An 18227-nucleotide genomic window follows, 5' to 3' on the forward strand; every position below is an offset into this window, starting at 1 on the left:
TTTGTTGATAAAAGGAATCAATCGTTTGATGATGAAATCATTTTTATACACTGTTTGGTTAATTGCCAGTCTCGCAGGAACAATAAATGGTTTCGAGATTCCATGAGGGAATATGGTAATCCACACAATAATTTATTTTTTCAAATTTGCTTTTGCGCTTTTATTTTACGTTTTTTGGTGCATTTTTTGCGTCATCTGAGTAAAGTCCAACATTCGAATTTTTATTTGTATGGTTAAATGTAAAATTAGACTCATCGTCAATGACAAAGTCGCGGTTTCTAAATTTGCGACAAATTCTTCCACACTTCAGTTGCAGCTGCTTAAACTGTTTCTCAGTGCAATCAGAGATTTGTTTTTTTCTTAAAATAACAAATGTTTGTTTTATTTTTTATTGTTTTTACAATGTGGGAATGATCACACTTGAATTTATTTGCAACTTTTCTTGTTGAAGTTCCAGACCGGCTGTTCAAAAGACCTTTCAGGCGATTGATGTTCCCAGCAATCATAATTGTTGGTCTTCTGCCTGATCCAGACTTACGAGACATTGGCTTATTGTTCTTCAACTTTGCCATATAACGTTTTATGGTTCTTTCGGGGTGATTAGAGGCAACAAAATACTCTACGGTGCTCTTCGTTTTAGCGTTAGAATGCAAATTACAATAGTTGTACACTTTTTCAATTAATGTAGTCGACTTCATTTTTGGATAACTTTTTTATTAATTAGTCTAAGTAAACAAAACTTTCAGTAAAAGATAAGTAACACTTTATAAACAAAATAACTCAAAAATTAAGACTGAATAACTGAAAATTCAATAAATTTTAGCTTATCAAAGATTGTGCCAAATTTTTGTCACCAGTGGTTAATTATGTCAAATAATTATGCTTTTTTAAAAGTTGCAATAATTGGAGGCTGGAAACCAAAAAGCTCTGTGTTATCTCCCATGCCCCAAACGTGAGAGCAGCAAGTTGATAAAATATTTTTTTTTTACTATTCTCAGCTGAATTTATATATATCGATAAATTTTAAGTATTATTTTACAATCTTCATTCAAAAATTATGACCATATAAAATTTGTAAACCCATCAAATTGAGGGGGTTTCGTAATTTATGAACGCTGAGAGATAATACAATGAAACTTAAATTTATCCATTAATATAAATTTAGTTAAGATTAGCAAAAAAATTATTTTACAATCTTGCTGTGGTGCTCTGTGATACAACCATTAGGCCTTCTAGGAGCACCTAAAATAACCACAGAACAAATGTGTGTATATATTTTTGAACTACATTGAATCGTTTTGAGCAAGTTTTGTTTACAACAAAAGATTCAAAGTCCTTTATCCAATCTTTTAAGGAAATCGTTCTGGATTTGGATTTGTTTGACCCAAGGCTCCAGTAACAGTCTTTTTTAATAAAAACATTCTAAAATGAGGTATAAATCATAAAACTTGTCGAATGACAGAGAAAAAGCTCAAAGGTCAACAAAAAATCACTTTGTAATAGCCAAAGTGTTGATTTATCTATCGTAATCATTCTTAAAAGGTAGGTACAACATATTTCTTAAATTTTGTATTTTTTGGTACTGGAACGCACTAATAAAATATCGTTGAACAAATTAACTGGATTTGACATCACAGTCTATTTGCGCCAAAGCTCAGAAAATGCTCTAAATTTAGTCAAAAGTCATAAAAAGCGTAACTTCGAACAATCAGCGCGAACACTTCTATCAAGAAAAGAAAATTTAACAGTTATTCATATAAATATGACCTCTATGCCACTCATGAAAATTGTTGTCGAAAAAAAATTATGGTATTGACTAATATATATATATATATATATATATATATATATATATATATATATATATATATATATATATATATATATATATATATATATATATATATATATATATATATATATCTATATATATATATTAACAGTTACTTTTTTTATTCTTTTAATTCGAAAAGTAAAGCAAACTAAATTTTAAAAAAGTTTAAATAAAAAATACAAATTAAATATAAACAATTTCAAATATATAAAATTAAATCGAGGAGATCATTTAAAATTAAATAATTACAAATATGTTACAAATAAATAATTAGAACAATTAAGGAAGCAATAATCGAGAATATACTCAAAGTTGAATTTCCACTTAAACTTTGATCATAACTTCTTCTAGTATTAAAAGTGTGACTCCCACTGGTATGTACGATGCGAACCAATTGTCCCGAACTGCTAAAATGGGCAGGATCAACATCTTTTGTAAATTTTTTTAACTCAGTTTCTTCAGTTTCAATATCGTCTTCAATATCGTAATCAAATCCAGTGTCAATATCTGCATAAGAAAACTTGATAAAAAACAAAGCTAATAACCCAATAAAAAAAAGTTTACTCATTCTCAAAGCGTTATGAAATAAACTTATAAATAACTGTAAATTTTGATATTCTCTGGGTTACAATAATCAATTGTTTGAATTGCGGTGCGTTTAATGTTAGATAAAACATTAGATTAGTTAAAAAAATATTTAATCAGCATTTCTTAAATGTACACTCCTTAGTTTTTATTAGATTTTTGCCGTTGCTAAGTTACGGAAAAATTCCGTTTTCTGCACGTTTCGGTGTTTTTTATTGCATTTTACAACGATATAACATTTTTAAGCAATAGTGGTAAACGTGGCTTCTACCGCTTATTGGTGGACTGTAAAGTTTTTTACTTTGCCGGAGAAAGATTTTTAAAATTGAACGATACTTCCTGTTTTAATGTTTTTGATTTAGAAGGTTATTATTCATTTTTATATGCCTGTCTCAGTGGGGCGGATCCAGCATTTTTTAATGTTTGAGATAGCTAACTTCCAGACATGGAGCTAACTCCAAACGTTTGTATATTTATACCTATATCAAATAATGAGGGTTTGCAAAAAATTGCAAAATATTTCTATGATTGGAGGCTGGGAACAAAAAAGCCCCAAAACTTTTGCAACACCTGCCTCAAACGTGAGAGCAGCAAGTTAATGAAATAATTTTTGTACTGTTTTTAACTAGACTTATATTCATCGATAATTTTTAAGTTTCATAGTATTATCTCACAGCGTTCAAAAATTATGACCATGTTAAAATTACAACCCCCTCAAATTGAGGGGGGGGGGTTTAAACTTTATATGGTTATAATTTTTGAACGCCGTGTTTTAAAACTATATGCTACCTATGTTCGTCCGCTGCTTGAGTTTTGCGCTTTAGAATGGAACCCCTATTTAAAGAAAGACATTAGGAGACTCAAAAAGCTTCAACGCAGAGCAACTAAACTTGTTCCTCAATTAAGAAATATGAACTACAAATCTCGATTGGCAAATAAGAGGCAATTTGGTTAAGTATTTCAAAATCTACAAGAACTTTAATGCAGTCAAGTTCAAAAATCCAAATATAATTCCCACTTGTTTTTCAAATTGTCCTTCAGGAAACTTAGAAAACAAAATCCTTAACCATGCTGTTGTCAGAGTAATTTCAAATATCTTGCATATACATATATTCTTACCTAAGAATTGCATCCCAATAGATTGCCTTGCCTTCTTCTGTTGTCACATTCTGTCAACGATAGTAACAGGACATCGTTAGATGTCCAGTTCATAGAAGCTAATTACTGCTATGGCAGATTATTTATAATAATAATATTTAAATTTAATTATTTATAATTATTTTTAATACTCAAATACTTACTCTATGGATGGAAGAGAAAATAGCAGTGCCAATCAAAAAACACGGAAAAATGATACAAAAGAGCACATTGAAATGCTTAAGCATTTAGTTGAAAGAAATAAGTCTACAAAAACCATTTCCAATTCTCTTAATTTATCTAAGCGCGCAGTTCAAAAGCTTGTCGTTAAGTTAAACAGAATAGAATTTGACAACATGACTGCATTTAAGTCAATTTCTGATCAAAAACGAGGTATAAGGCCTATAAACGCTCAAATAAAAAATATTATTGTATTATGCGTACAAAAAAACAATGTTTGTATGCAAGAAGCAATAAAAGAAAATTTTTCTGCGGCATGCTTCATCATGTCTAATCCTACTACTTCAAGAAAACTTAAACGCTCGGATTTGTTAAAAAAACGCATTGTGCATGTGCCAGAACAACGTAATTCAACAGGAGTTATTGATGCACACTATGCATTTGCAATCGAAATTAACGGAATTTTAAATGAAAAACTTATTTATTAGGACAAAATTGGATTTAATGTGCACACCAACAGTACATATGTTTATTCACTATGAGCCGCGCCATCGATTTTAAAGTCGTCTATAAATCGTGGCAAGAAATTTTAGTTTGATATGTGCTGAAAGTGCCGGTGCTTGTTATGGAGAATTGTATATTCCACTAAAGTCATTTTTTTAGGCAAACACTAGCCTCTCATGGCATAGCTGTTAAGTATCTGACAGCATACACACCACAAATTAATCCAATAGAAGAATTTTTTTTTTCATTAAATGCATGCAAACAGGGAGCAAGGTCTCGAAATAAGGATGGGGTGATTAGGAAACTTAAAAATATTATGGATACTACAGATTTTCATTTTATTCCATTTTACAACCATATGCGTAGTTACATAAATCCAATGCTGGCTCGGCAACTATTTTTTAAATAAGTAGCGGTGGCAACAACGAAGTTTGTATTTTGAATATATCTATAAAAGCTAAAAATATTCATATAATGTATAATATTTAATATAAAATATTTAATATAGAAAAATATATATATTAATTTTTTAAATAAAATTATATTAGAGACTTTATGGCTAGTTGATTCGCGTATAAACGCGCATATAAAATTAATAAAGACGCATATAAGAATGAATAAACACGCATATAAAAATGAATACACGCGCATATAAAAATCAATAAACGTGTTATATTATTAATAAAAAAACAAACATAAAAAAACAATAATAATGGTTGCTTTTATATAGTTGCGTTAGAAACAAGAATAACAAATTATTTAATATTTGTAAATAAATTTCGTTGTAGTTTTATATCGATTTGTTTTTTTTTTTGTTTTTATTATTTTAGTAATAGCGGCTCTTAATTTAAAATCACGATTATTTAAAATAACGTTTTATTTAAAATCACGATAATTTCAAGCTAAAATTACTTAGAAACACAAATATTTAGAATCTCGAAAAAACTATTTTAAATCACGATTATTTTTAATTAAAATTGCTATTACCTGTCAAATAAACGGGGATAAAAAAAAGGATTTGAAATATTTCTAAAAACTTGTTCTTTAATTTCTAAAAGCTTTTTTTAAATCATGCAAGTTTGCACACATTAGAGAAAAAATAACCTTCTTGAAGTGAAATATTGCTGAGATATTTTATTTAAACTTTAATTAGTGTGCGACATAATTGTTTTAATTGATTGTGAAACTATTATACACAAATGTTTTTTCAACCTTTAGACGAATATTAGGCGAGAGGAGGGGGAGTTCATAAAAAGTTAAAAATTTGATAGCCTTGTAACAATTTTTTGATAGTCATAAGTAAAATTTTGCTTCTTATCTTTTTGATAATTCTAATAGTTTTTGATAATTTTAATAATTGCATCATTCTAAGTAAACAATTATCAAATTATTTTTAAAAAGTTTTTGAACATTAACTTTAATTGTAGCATAAGATTATCTCACGGATGCGTACATGTTTATTTTAAAGCGTGTACGTGTATTACACGTCTAGAATAGATATAAAATTGATAAATAGAATTACTTATTTGTCTAGACGTGTATTACACATCTAGACAAATAAGTAACTATTTTTATCAATTTTATACAGTTTTTTTTTTTTATCATGTTTATCTACAAATACTATTTTGAAATGTATACTTAAAATAAATATATACTGAAACATTTTGTTACATCTCCAAATATTAGCAGATTCATTTTTGTTTATTGTATTTTTTATTTTAATTGGAAGTATATAGATATACTTCTCGGATTAATTTTTACGTTTACAGTAATTGGCCCAATGTATGAAATAGCATTTGCTAAATATTTGGATTGCTTCTCCAATGCATAATAGGGGTGTTCAAAATCTCTTAATGTTTCTCCAATGCATAATAGGGGTGTTCAAAAAAATAAAATTTCGAAAACGCGAATACATAACAAGGTAAATTTGGGGCAAATATAAAAAAAACACAATTACAAAAAAAAATCAAAAAATATTGAGATTTACCTTGTGTTCCACCCGGTGGGCAAGCGTCGTTTGCAGGACGTCCTACACACGTTATGTTTAAGTCAGTCCGTCCCGGTACGTATATGTAACGTCCTGAGGACGTCCTTTTATTTCCTAATTAAATAATATAAAAACGGGCGTCCCCAGGACGTCCCTTTATAAACTATTGTATTCGTTATTAGGATATACGAAACAACGGATTTTACTTGAATGTGGATTGTAATAGAATATCACCGCACCTTAGAATATCACCGCACCAGTAGAAATAATGAAAACGAGGATGCGTTTTGAAGTAATAGAACTTAGTAGGGTACCGAGTGCGTCCGAATAATACAAGAACGTTCATAGTTTATAATAATAACGCAACAAATACATAAATGAAATTCATTATTAATATGTTGGTATATACGAAGTCCGCAAGACATGGTACTATAATTTAATTTTTAATTCTAAAATTGATGATTTTCTAGTAATATTTTACAAATTTTCAACCAGATGTTATGCAATATTTTATATATCTATATGAGGGGATGTTACATTCTAAGCACTATTTGGTTTGTTGTTTTTTAACAAAATACAAGGGCGATGTGATATTCTACACATATAATAGAATGTTTCTTAATTTTATTAAGAGGAGATGGTATTCTAACATTCTAAGCACTATCTAGTATATTGTTTTTAAACAAATTACATAAGGGATGTTATATTCTAAAAATATAATAGTATGTTTCTTAATTTTATTAAGGGGAGGTGATATTCTAACATTCTAAGCACTATCTAGTATGTTGTTTTTAAACAAAATACAAAGGCATTGTGATATTCTAAAAATATAATAGTATGTTTCTTAATTTTATTAGGGGGAGGTGATATTCTAACATTCTAAGCACTATTTAGTTTATTGTTTTTTTAACAAATTACAAGGGCGATGTGATATTCTAAAATTATAATAGTATGTTTCTTAATTTTATTAAGGAGAGGTGATATTCTAACATTCTAAGCACTATCTAGTATGTTGTTTTTAAACAAAATACACGGGCGATGTGATATTCTACACATATAATAGAATGTTTCTTAATTTTATTAAGAGGAGATGATATTCTAACATTCTAAGCCCTATCTAGTATATTGTTTTTAAACAAATTACATAAGGGAGTTATATTCTAAAAATATAGTAGTATGTTTCTTAATTTTATTAAGGGGAGGTGATATTCTAACATTCTAAGCACTATCTAGTATGTTGTTTTTAAACAAAATACATGGGCGATGTGATATTCTAATAATATAATAGTATATTTCTTAATTTTATTAAGGGAGGTGATATTCTAACATTCTAAGCACTATCTAGTATGTTGTTTTTAAACAAAATACATTGGCGATGTGATATTTTAAAAATATAATAGTATGTTTCTTAATTTTATTAAGGGGAGGTGATATTCTAACATTCTAAGCACTCTCTAGTATGTTGTTTTTAAACAAAATACATGGGCGATGTGATATTGTAAAAATATAATAGTATGTTTCTTAATTTTATAAGGGGAGGTGATATTCTAACATTCTAAGCGCTATCTAGTATGTTGTTTTTAAACAAACTACATAAGGGATGTGATATTCTAAGCATATAATACTGGTAGCATGCCATATATTTCTTAATTTTATAAAGGAGAGGTGATATTCTAACATTCTAAGCACTATCTAGTATGTTGTTTTTTAACAAAATACATGGGCGATGTGATATTCTAAAAATATAATAGTATGTTTCTTAATTTTATTAAGGGGAGGTGATATTCTATGATTCTAAGCAACAAATGCAGCTATCTATTATGTTAATTTTTTAACAAAGTACATGAAGGTTTGATATTCTAAGCATTTAATACTGATAGTATATAATATATTTTTTAATTTTATCAAGTTGATGTGCTGTTCATAGATTCTAAGCTGCAAATACAACTATGATAATTAGAAAGAAAATACATTAAAATATTTGTTTTGTTGTTTTTGATTATATTAAAAAAAAGAGCTCAGTAATTTATCTATGTTCTACATAACTATTTTCTTTTTTTTCTTTTATGATGTTTGCATTGCTTATCTTAATCGCAAGGCCTAAAGTATTTTTGAATTTCCTAAAATTGTTAATTAATCTTCTTTTTTTCCTTGATTTTAGGTTCCTAATCTTCTTAGTTGTAGAATCACAATAAAAACTGTCAGTCTTGATCTGAAGAAACGATCAATGCCAGGAAGAGCATCTGGTTGTAAAAAATTGCTCCAACACTTCTAACATCGTTTAATTTAGAAATTGGTGTACAAGGTTTTTTAGTTTTTATTAAAATAATACAATTTTTTTTAAACATTATTGAAAACTTTTTGTTAATATTTTCTTAGTTATACTAATGTATTACATCTAATTGTATTTAGTTTTTGGTATTTGTTTTTTGGAAGCTGATAACAGTTAAAAAGTCTACTTTGTCTTTATCAGGGTTATCATATTATATAAACCAATATATTACAATAAAGCATTTTATTTATAAAATTTTATAAAATTTTTTAATTCTTTTCTTTTGCTTGAAGAATTTTCAGCCATGTACCAAACCTATAGTGAAAGTGTAGTTGTAGTTATTTAAATTAATCAAATATTTTATTATATCAAATATACTAAACCTATGTTCATACTAAACCTATGTTCATTATAATATATCATTTACTGTAGCAAATGTTTAAAAAAATCTAAACCAAAATTAAAAAATCTACAATTATAATAACAATAATAATTAGTTTTTTTCTTAAAACCAACCTAGTTTTAAGAAATTGAAAAACCTCCTTAAACACAACAAATTCAAAATCAAACTAAAAATTAGTTTTTCTTTGTAATACAAAGACTTCTTCTGTCTCAAGTTGAAAAATAGCTCCAACTTTTAGGAGTTCAAATATCTCTGTATAACTATTTGAAACAATTGTTAACAAAATAAATGAAAACGTACTTCTTCTACTGATGTTTTATGCTTTATATTTATATATTATACGTATTAAAGACCTCAAATGAAATCATAATAAAAATAATATAGCCTAGAGTTATGATTTAATAAAGGAATTGTAATAGTAAATATATGTGCATAAATAATATCTTCAAAATTTTATACTTATAAATCTTAACATACTTTTAAAGATGAATGTTTCCACAGCAAAACGATATGCTGTTTTTGGTTTCATAGGCTATGCACTCCATATGATACCATCTATTTGGAATGCAAATATCACATTTTATCTATAAAAACATCTTTTTTTTATAATTCTTTCCCTAATTGAAACATAATAATAAAAAATTAGTGGAACAAAGATTTTATTACCCATTCATCTAACTTCTGCTTTTTTCTTGTTTTTGGACCTTTTATGTTTCCACAAATGCGACACACTGTATTTTACCAGCATTTTTGACCTAATAATTTAAGCTTGAATAATTTATTGTTTTTGTTTATTTTTATTCTATCGTAAATTTTTTGTAAATATTACTATAACCAAACCTCCTTCATCTGAAAGCAACTGTACCACTCTTTCTCTATAGTTATTCACTTCTTCAACTGGAAAACAATGTACCATCTCTTCCCCATTTATAACATTTTCAACAAACTACACAATAAGGGTTTTATAATATATTTTAATTTTTTCTTTTCATTATGTATATACTTTTAAAATATCTTTATTTGCATGATTGTATGAAATGAAAAAAGCAAGGGGGGTGTCTATAAAGTACATAAACTGAATGTGGGATTGCCAAACGCATACAGTTTGTGTAAAGAGAAAGGGTGTTAAAGATAACCTAATGTACATGTTTGGCTGCCTTACTTACAAGTTTTTCCGTAAACCTGATTTTGACTTCATGAATATATTTTATTTGGTTTTATTTTATTAATAATGTTATAGACGAATTCAAATAATTATACTTTTTACAACCTGGCTATAAAACTGCCTGTAATTAAATGATGGTTAGACTTTTTGTGGGGATTATATTCCTAGCTGGTTAAATATCTATCATACAAAAGCAGTATATTTAACGGTGCACTTACACAACGCAGAACAAAATGAGGCCTGACAAACTTGTAACTTATTTCCAAGACTTAAGAAGTATTTGATGGTGATACGTCTTATTTTTTCTTGACATCATCTTTTACTCTGGCTCTTTTAACAGTGTCTACTTCAAGCATAGCCAAAATTGCTGAATCTTGTGAAACTTTGTCTGAGTCCTGGTAAAAGTTAGAATAAATTGTCAACAGATTCTCTGGTGAAATCTCTCGTGCCTAAAAATCCAAACGTGTTTAAAACTTACTTATTTATCTTCTATTTATAGCATTCAATAAACGATATTATTTTTATTTTTTCAAATTTCAAAAACTAATACAAAGTTTGATAACAAAGTTTGATAGAAAATTTAAATGTCAAAATCGTTTAATTTTAAATGAAAATTTTTTTCTTAATAAAGAAGAGCATTTCCAACCTAATTTTATGTTTTGTACAACAAAAAAATAAGCATTATTAGTTTCCAAAAATAAACCATATAAAAATAAGTATCGTTATGAAATAAGTACATAAAAAGAACATAAAATACAAAAATACTTTTTAACTTATTCACATGATATGTCTTTTTTTTTGGTTATTTCCTTATCATCAAATTATGTTATTCAAACTCACTATGCAAAAGCCCATTTTATGAATACGCAATAAAGAGGGAATCTTTCCTAAAATGAAGAAATCGTTTGTTTTTTTCTCGTTTCGAGCAACGTATCTTTCTTTTACGCGGAGTAGGAGACAGGAGAACAGTTTTATCTAGACCATCGTAGTCCGTCATTATACACGAGTTCATAACAACATAAGTTGATAAAATTAGCTGCGCTTGCGCAAAAGTAACTTATATTTGCCGTGGATTGGTCAAAACAAATACAACATTTTGATAATAATTAAAAAACTCCAAACCGTGTTTAAAAATAAAACTATATTTAAACAAAAAAAAAATATAGGTTTATAACTCATTAAAAATTATTCAGATACAAAAAGTGTTAGGTTCTTTAATAATAAAAAGTAACCATAAGTTTTTTTTATTTTTTTAAATGGCGCTTACCACCTTTTTAAAAAAAAATTCTTCATATATACACATATATATCTATATATATCTATATATATATCTATATATATATATATATATATATATATATATATATATATATATATATATATATATATATATATATATATATATATATATATATGTATATATATATATATATATATATATATATATATATATATTTATATATGTATATATATATATATTTATATCTATATGTATATTATTAATTTTATATTTTTCGTCGTGTGATAATTAATAATGGCTACCTATAAAGTTAGATCGCCTTGATCTTGAATTATAATTTTTGCGTATGAAGATTAAAAGTTTTTTATTCAAATTATTTGTTCAAAAAATGGTTTTATGTCATAAAATCAGTGTTTGTTTTTTTTGCTACTCGCAATTTTGTCACTTTTAACAGCCATTTTGTATGATGTCATCGTAATTAAAATCTTTTCTCTTTATAATTGTTGAGAATTATTACCAGAGTTTTAAACTCGTTTATCTTTGTATTATTTATTTAAGTCAATAAAAGTAATGTTTCTTAAATATTTTTCTTTGTTTTAAAACAAAATTAATTAGGTTTGATTTAATATTGTTGAAGTCATAAGTACCAAAGCAATCTGTAAACCGTACAACTGATTTGAGATATGCTATTTTAGGTATGGGTAAAAAAAAGTACTTGCTACCAAGAAAAACTATTGAAATTAGGGCACTTTTAATAAATACTAATTTTTCTCAACGAGAAATTGCCAGAATATAATATTTTTTGTTGCTTTTCGTAAAAAGTTTACAAAAAAAATGACTCATATGAAGAGCTTGACGCCGAAGAGGGTCAGCAAATGTGGAAATAGGAGAATCTTAACACATAGCGTAGAAAAATAACCATGTGTATTTTAGAACATAAACTGGCCACTATCATTGAAATAATTAAAAAGCTGGACCAACCTGGAGTCAAAATGTAAATAGAACGGTTTAATGTCGCCTGCTCAATATCGGTTACATTTTTTGTTGTCCAGCTAAGAAGCCTAAAATAACTTCAAAAATGATGCAATAAAAGTTGGAGAGAGCAAAGCAATACAGAAATTTAGCAAAAGATGATTGGAATTGGGTAAAATTAATTTCAATGATTTTAAAATATATCCACTTTTTACATCAAAGTTAAAAAATTCGCTTAACAATCTTTCTATAATATATTAAGGTATGCTTTAGTAACGAGAATTCTTTGCTAGTATTAACAAAGATGGCTTGATACGTAAAAAAATAAAAAGGGTCAAAATACTTATTATACTGCATTATTCAAACAGTTAAACACCCTATCGCTGTGATGATTTTGTCAGTGATGTGAGGAAGGGATATGGGGAGGCTCTTTATTGTCGAGGGAATAACAAATCAGTTACAATATAAAAAAGTCCTCGAATATAAATTGTTGCCACAATTAGCCGAATGGTTTGGTCCATGTGAAAAAAAAATCTTATTGATTAAGGACGGGGCGCCATGTCGCACAGCTAAATGAGTTAAAAAACTTCTATCAGAACAGAATATATCAATATACGGTTGGTTAGGAAATTCTCCTGAGCAAAATCCTTTATAAAATGTTTAGGGGCTCCTTAAGCATCATATATCTAAAGAAAATTTGACAAATAAAGTGTATTTAATAAAAAAAATTATTCAATGCTGGAACCATAGTAAAACTTTTGGGGCAATTTGCTAAAAAATGCATCAAAAGTATGCGAGAAAGGTTCTTGTAATCATAAATGAACCTTTTTGTCATACTTTTGATTCATTTTTGAAGCAAAAGGGAGAATCACTAAATATTGATCTTAAATATATTTGCATTATTTGTTAAATAATAAAATTTAGTACAATCTTGTGAAATAACTTTTACTTGCCAATAAATTACCCATTTCTTAAAGAAAAATTGCTTTTGAGTGCATTAATCACAAAAAATTTTAAAATAAGAGACTTTAAAACTTGGGAATTTAAAAAGTTGTCTTCTTATTTAAAATTTGATTTTAAATAATATGACAAGGAGATCATCTAATATAAAGTTAAAAATAAATTATTAGAACAATCAATGTAGCCACAATCAACAATATACTTAAAGTTGAATTTCCAATCACACTTTGGCCATAACTTGTTTGGGTATTAGTGCGAATTTGAACCACTGGTATTGGTATTACGCGAATAGTTCGAATTGATCTTACCGAGCTGGATGAACGAAAAGCACTGGCATCTCTTTTAAATCTATTTAACTCAGTTTCTTCGATTTCAACATCTTCTTCATAGTCAATATCCAAATCAGCATAAGAAAGCTTGATTAAAAACAAAGCAAGAAAACCAAATAATAAAAGCTTACTCATTTTTAACGCGTTGTAAAGTAATCTAATAAAGTTTTTGTAAATTTAGATATTCTTTGTATTAAGATTGAATCAATCATATGATTTACGGCACAATTGATGCGTTTTATTTGTTAAACAAAAATAACAAAAGAACAATACTTTTAAATATAATGCAACTTAATTGTCAAATTTTTATGTTTGTCAGTTTTAAACACTATTTAATCCGTTTCTAACTTTTAGATTATATTCGAAATATCTTTTTGTTGAAATACAAAGTCAATTTAATAACATCGTTTTATCTTTAACTTATTTCATATGTTTAGAAAATATAGATATAAATTTTTATATCAAAATGATTTCTTCTGAATTTCTCTTCTAGTTGAATTTATATTTGAAAAAGGACATGCCTGACAACAACCTTAAGGTTGTTTATTAAATTCAATTTAGTAGCATATGGCCATCTGTGACGTATTAATTTGAAAAAAATGAATATTAGCGGCTATTCGATGCGAGTGTTTTAAGAATTTTTTTTTTAATTTAAAAACAAAAAAGATTTTTGGTTTCGTTTTACTTTAGTCCAATCATTAAAAATAACCCCCTTGATAACCCTTGTTACCAATGAGTTGGTAACATTGTTCCATAATTCTGAATTTCACTTTATGCGTTAATGGCAGAATGTTGGTTTATACTAATATTAAAAAAATTAAAGTTTTTTTTTAAATTTTAATAATTTTTAAGGAACAATTTGAAATTATAAGTATAAATAACAATTAAATTATGTCAAAAATTTTTCGTTCAAATACTTCTTTGTTGTCAAATAAGTATTTTAACATAGTGTCACTTGTTCCTAAATAATAATGGATATACCTTGTTGCAATTAAAACAAGTTGAATAACAAATTTCATAATATTAGTACTATCTGAGTATATTTTCAAAAGAAAAAATTCATTTTTAGACCAGAAAGATTTCGCCTGAATTTTTTTTCTCATTGATTGTACATTTAAAAAGGAACTAGCCGGTAAAATTATGACGACAATCTTAGGGTTGTTTATTAAATTCAATTACCTGTGACATATTAATGTAATAAAAAAAGGGTATTTGCCGCAATTCGATGCGATAGTTTTAAGAAAAATTGTTTTGAATTTAAAAACAAAAAAGGAGTATTTAATTTTTTACTTAATTAAGTTTTTTTTATATTTTTTATTTAATTTTGTTCCATAGTATACATTTTAGTGATAACATAATAAAGTTTCGTTAAGATTGAATATTCTCATAAATATAAAAAATTACAACCATAAATAATAAATTCACTTCTGTAATACGAACTGTAAGATGAACGCGGCAAACTACCAGAAGATCGAAAGGTCTTATCATCTAGAACCGCTTTACTTTGTAATACATATATGTACATATACATATATATATATATATATATATATATATATATATATATATATATATATATATATATATATATATATATATATATATATGTATATATATATATATATATATATATATTTATTTAAATATATATATATATATATATATATATATATATATATATATATATATATATATATATATATATATATATATATATATATATATATATATATATATATGTATACACTATGAGACAAAAGTTCACTATAAAAAAATTACTAACTCTTAATTTAGAATAAAAGAAATGCAAGGAACAAGTTAAAAACTGAATAAAAACTATTTTATTTATAATTATTTAAACAAAAATTGAAAAAACAGAACAATAAAAAAGTTTTATTTTAATATCTTGATGAAAAAGCAGGAAAAGTAACAAAAAGAAGGTGACAAAAGCTATCGTACGCTTTCAAAATAGTACACTTTGATAAATGTTATGGGAACTAAACTTATATTTTAGTATCGTGTATTTTGTCCTTTAGCTTTTACAACAGCAGCAAGACGTCTTGGCATCGATTCAACGAGTTTTTTTGTAATAGACGGATCGATTGATTCCCACGTCTTTACAGTTTGGACTTTTAATTGTTCAATGGTGTTTACACCTGTTCTATCTGTTCGTCTATCGATTTTATCCCATAAATGTTCTATTACATTCAAATCAGGGCTTTGAGGTTGATGATTTTGTATGTCCCAACCTTTTTTTTCCATAAATTCCATCACATCTTTGGCATTATGTTTGGGATAGTTATCTTGAAGAAAAACGAAGTCATCACCAATACCAAGATTACATGCTGATTGTTCAACATTTTCTTTAATAATACGTTTATAGTAATGTTTATCCATATTTCTTTCAATAAATACTAACTTTCCAACACCTGCTGCCGACATACATCCCCAAACCATTACTGATCCATTTCCGTGTTTAAATGTTCGGACTGTAGTTCCATTTTCTAAGCAATTTTTTGATGAACGCCATACACGAATTCTACCATTAGATCTTTTTACATTAAATTTAGACTCATCTGTCCATAAGACTTTATTCCAGAATGAGTCTGGCATATCAATGTACGTTTTAGCATAGTTTAATCGAAGCTTACAATTTTTATAACTAATACAAGGAACCTTTCTTGGAACGCGACTCACTATTCCTTGTCTTTTAAGACTTCGAATGACTGTTTTTGGACTAATTTTAACCCCCAAATCGTTTTCTATTTTGCAAGATAAAGTTTTGGCACTTACAAAACGATTTTTCTTGATTGTGGAAACTAAGCTTCGTTCAGCACGCTTATTCAGTTTTTTTGGACAACCACTTCAGGGCAAATCAGCTAATTTTCCTGTTTTTTTGAACTCGTTGATAATTGAAGAAACTGTGGATTTTTTAGAATCAACAATTTTTGCAATACAATTTAATAATTTTCCTTCATTCCAATGCTTAATTATTAGCTTACGAATTTCTACAGTGGTCTTAACCCGTTTCGAGCTCATTTTACTTTTTTTTAACCAAAAAATTCATTTAAAACAATTGAAAATAATCTTAAACACAGTGTATATATATATATATATTATATATATATATATATATATATATATATATATATATATATATATATATATATATGTATGTATGTATGTATGTATAGAAAAATAAAAATATTTACAAATTTTTACGTTAACTTGTTACATTATAATTGTATAAAAATGTAGGATAACATTTATACAAACATATATTGTTACTTTTTCTTAAAAATACGACGTTTATTGCTAACGCAATGTTTGAAATATATAATAATGTATATTAAAAAATAAGAGTTTATATGAAAGGCTAACAGTGAACAAATTTAGAAAAAATCAGTATGTAAGGTTATTTACTTTAAATTACTCTTTTTAATAGATTTTTTAATACCATTAAAATTTTCAAGGTAAATAATTTTTTGATTAAGTAATAAAAACTTATTCCATATATGAGGTGCACGATGAGTAATTTTAAATTGCTCAAGTTTAGTTTTGCATGAAGGCTCTGAAAGGATAATATTTGTACGCAACAGTTATTTTTACTCTGGCTTTCGTTTTAAAGACTATAGAAAATTGAAGGAACTTTTTGCATTTTACTATTATACATAGGACTTAGAACATTATATATACTTAGTTAAAACAATGTTAGTAAAGACATCTGTTTAAAAAGAAGCTTTGTGTGTGCTTTTCTATTTTTAAAATTAATTACTCGTAGAGCATGCTTTTGTTTACGATAGAGAAGTTCTAGTTTGTTTTTGTAAGTACTACCCTACACTGTATAACCGTAATTTGAATAACTTTCAACAAAGCTATAGTAGATTTATTTGTGTAACGGCTTTTTCAATAAATAGCGTGATCGGTATTTTATACTGATAATTTTAGATATTTTACTAGCTCAATAGGCCATATGTTTCTTCTAATTTAGATTTTCGTCAATAAAAACACCTAAAAAATGAGGATCATTATCCCTACTTATTTCTCTATTTTTAATACACAATTTTGAAAGAGAAGGTTCGACTTTTTTTTTTTAAATGAGAAGGATGTAATAAAGAAAACTTCGTTTTACTTACTAGTTAATAGAAAGTTTATTTGCCCTACACCATTTAAAAAGTTTTTTCATTCTTATATCATTCCAAGAGTCCTAGAGATGCAAAAAAACGTGTTTTTTGCTATCGTGTTTTTTTCACCCAAAAAAACGTGTTTTTTTTGTTTTTTTGGGGTTTTTTGTTTTTTTTGGAGTTTTTTTGGTTTTTACAGATCCTTTTAGTGTTTTTTTTTTACTTACTTTTAACTTTTTTTAAATGTTTTCAACTTATCTAAAATGTTTCTATTTAGTTTTGTTTGAGTATTTTAGATTCTATATTAGATTATATTAAAATTAATTTATTAAAGCATAAACAGAGTTCACAAAATTGTTAAACTAATGATTATTTTATTGCTAAAATGGTTAACAAACTATTTGTTCTTTTCAAAATTTGAACTCAAAAATTGATAAGAAACATTTCTATTTTAAGATTTTTTAATCTAAAACAGCATTCTTGGTCAAGTGACTCAAATTCTTGTTCAGGTGACTCTTCATCCGAAACATTTATT

At 26.6% G+C, this 18227-nt stretch overlaps 2 long non-coding RNA genes across 2 annotated transcripts; both read right to left on the reverse strand.

The window, feature by feature from the left end:
- Positions 1-2022: 2022 nt before the first annotated feature.
- On the reverse strand, positions 2023-6445 carry LOC136075489 (uncharacterized). Its single transcript, XR_010635978.1, has 2 exons — positions 6228-6445; positions 2023-2341 (listed from the first exon to the last, which is right to left on the reverse strand). It is a non-coding gene; the product is annotated as an uncharacterized LOC136075489 (long non-coding RNA).
- Positions 6446-8780: 2335 nt separating this feature from the next.
- Positions 8781-9664, reverse strand: LOC136075488 (uncharacterized). Its single transcript, XR_010635977.1, has 3 exons — positions 9569-9664; positions 9380-9486; positions 8781-8814 (listed from the first exon to the last, which is right to left on the reverse strand). It is a non-coding gene; the product is annotated as an uncharacterized LOC136075488 (long non-coding RNA).
- Positions 9665-18227: the final 8563 nt, after the last annotated feature.

This window comes from Hydra vulgaris, chromosome 01, assembly GCF_038396675.1.
Source record: "Hydra vulgaris chromosome 01, alternate assembly HydraT2T_AEP".
In the NCBI taxonomy this organism is placed as follows: Eukaryota; Metazoa; Cnidaria; class Hydrozoa; order Anthoathecata; family Hydridae; genus Hydra; species Hydra vulgaris.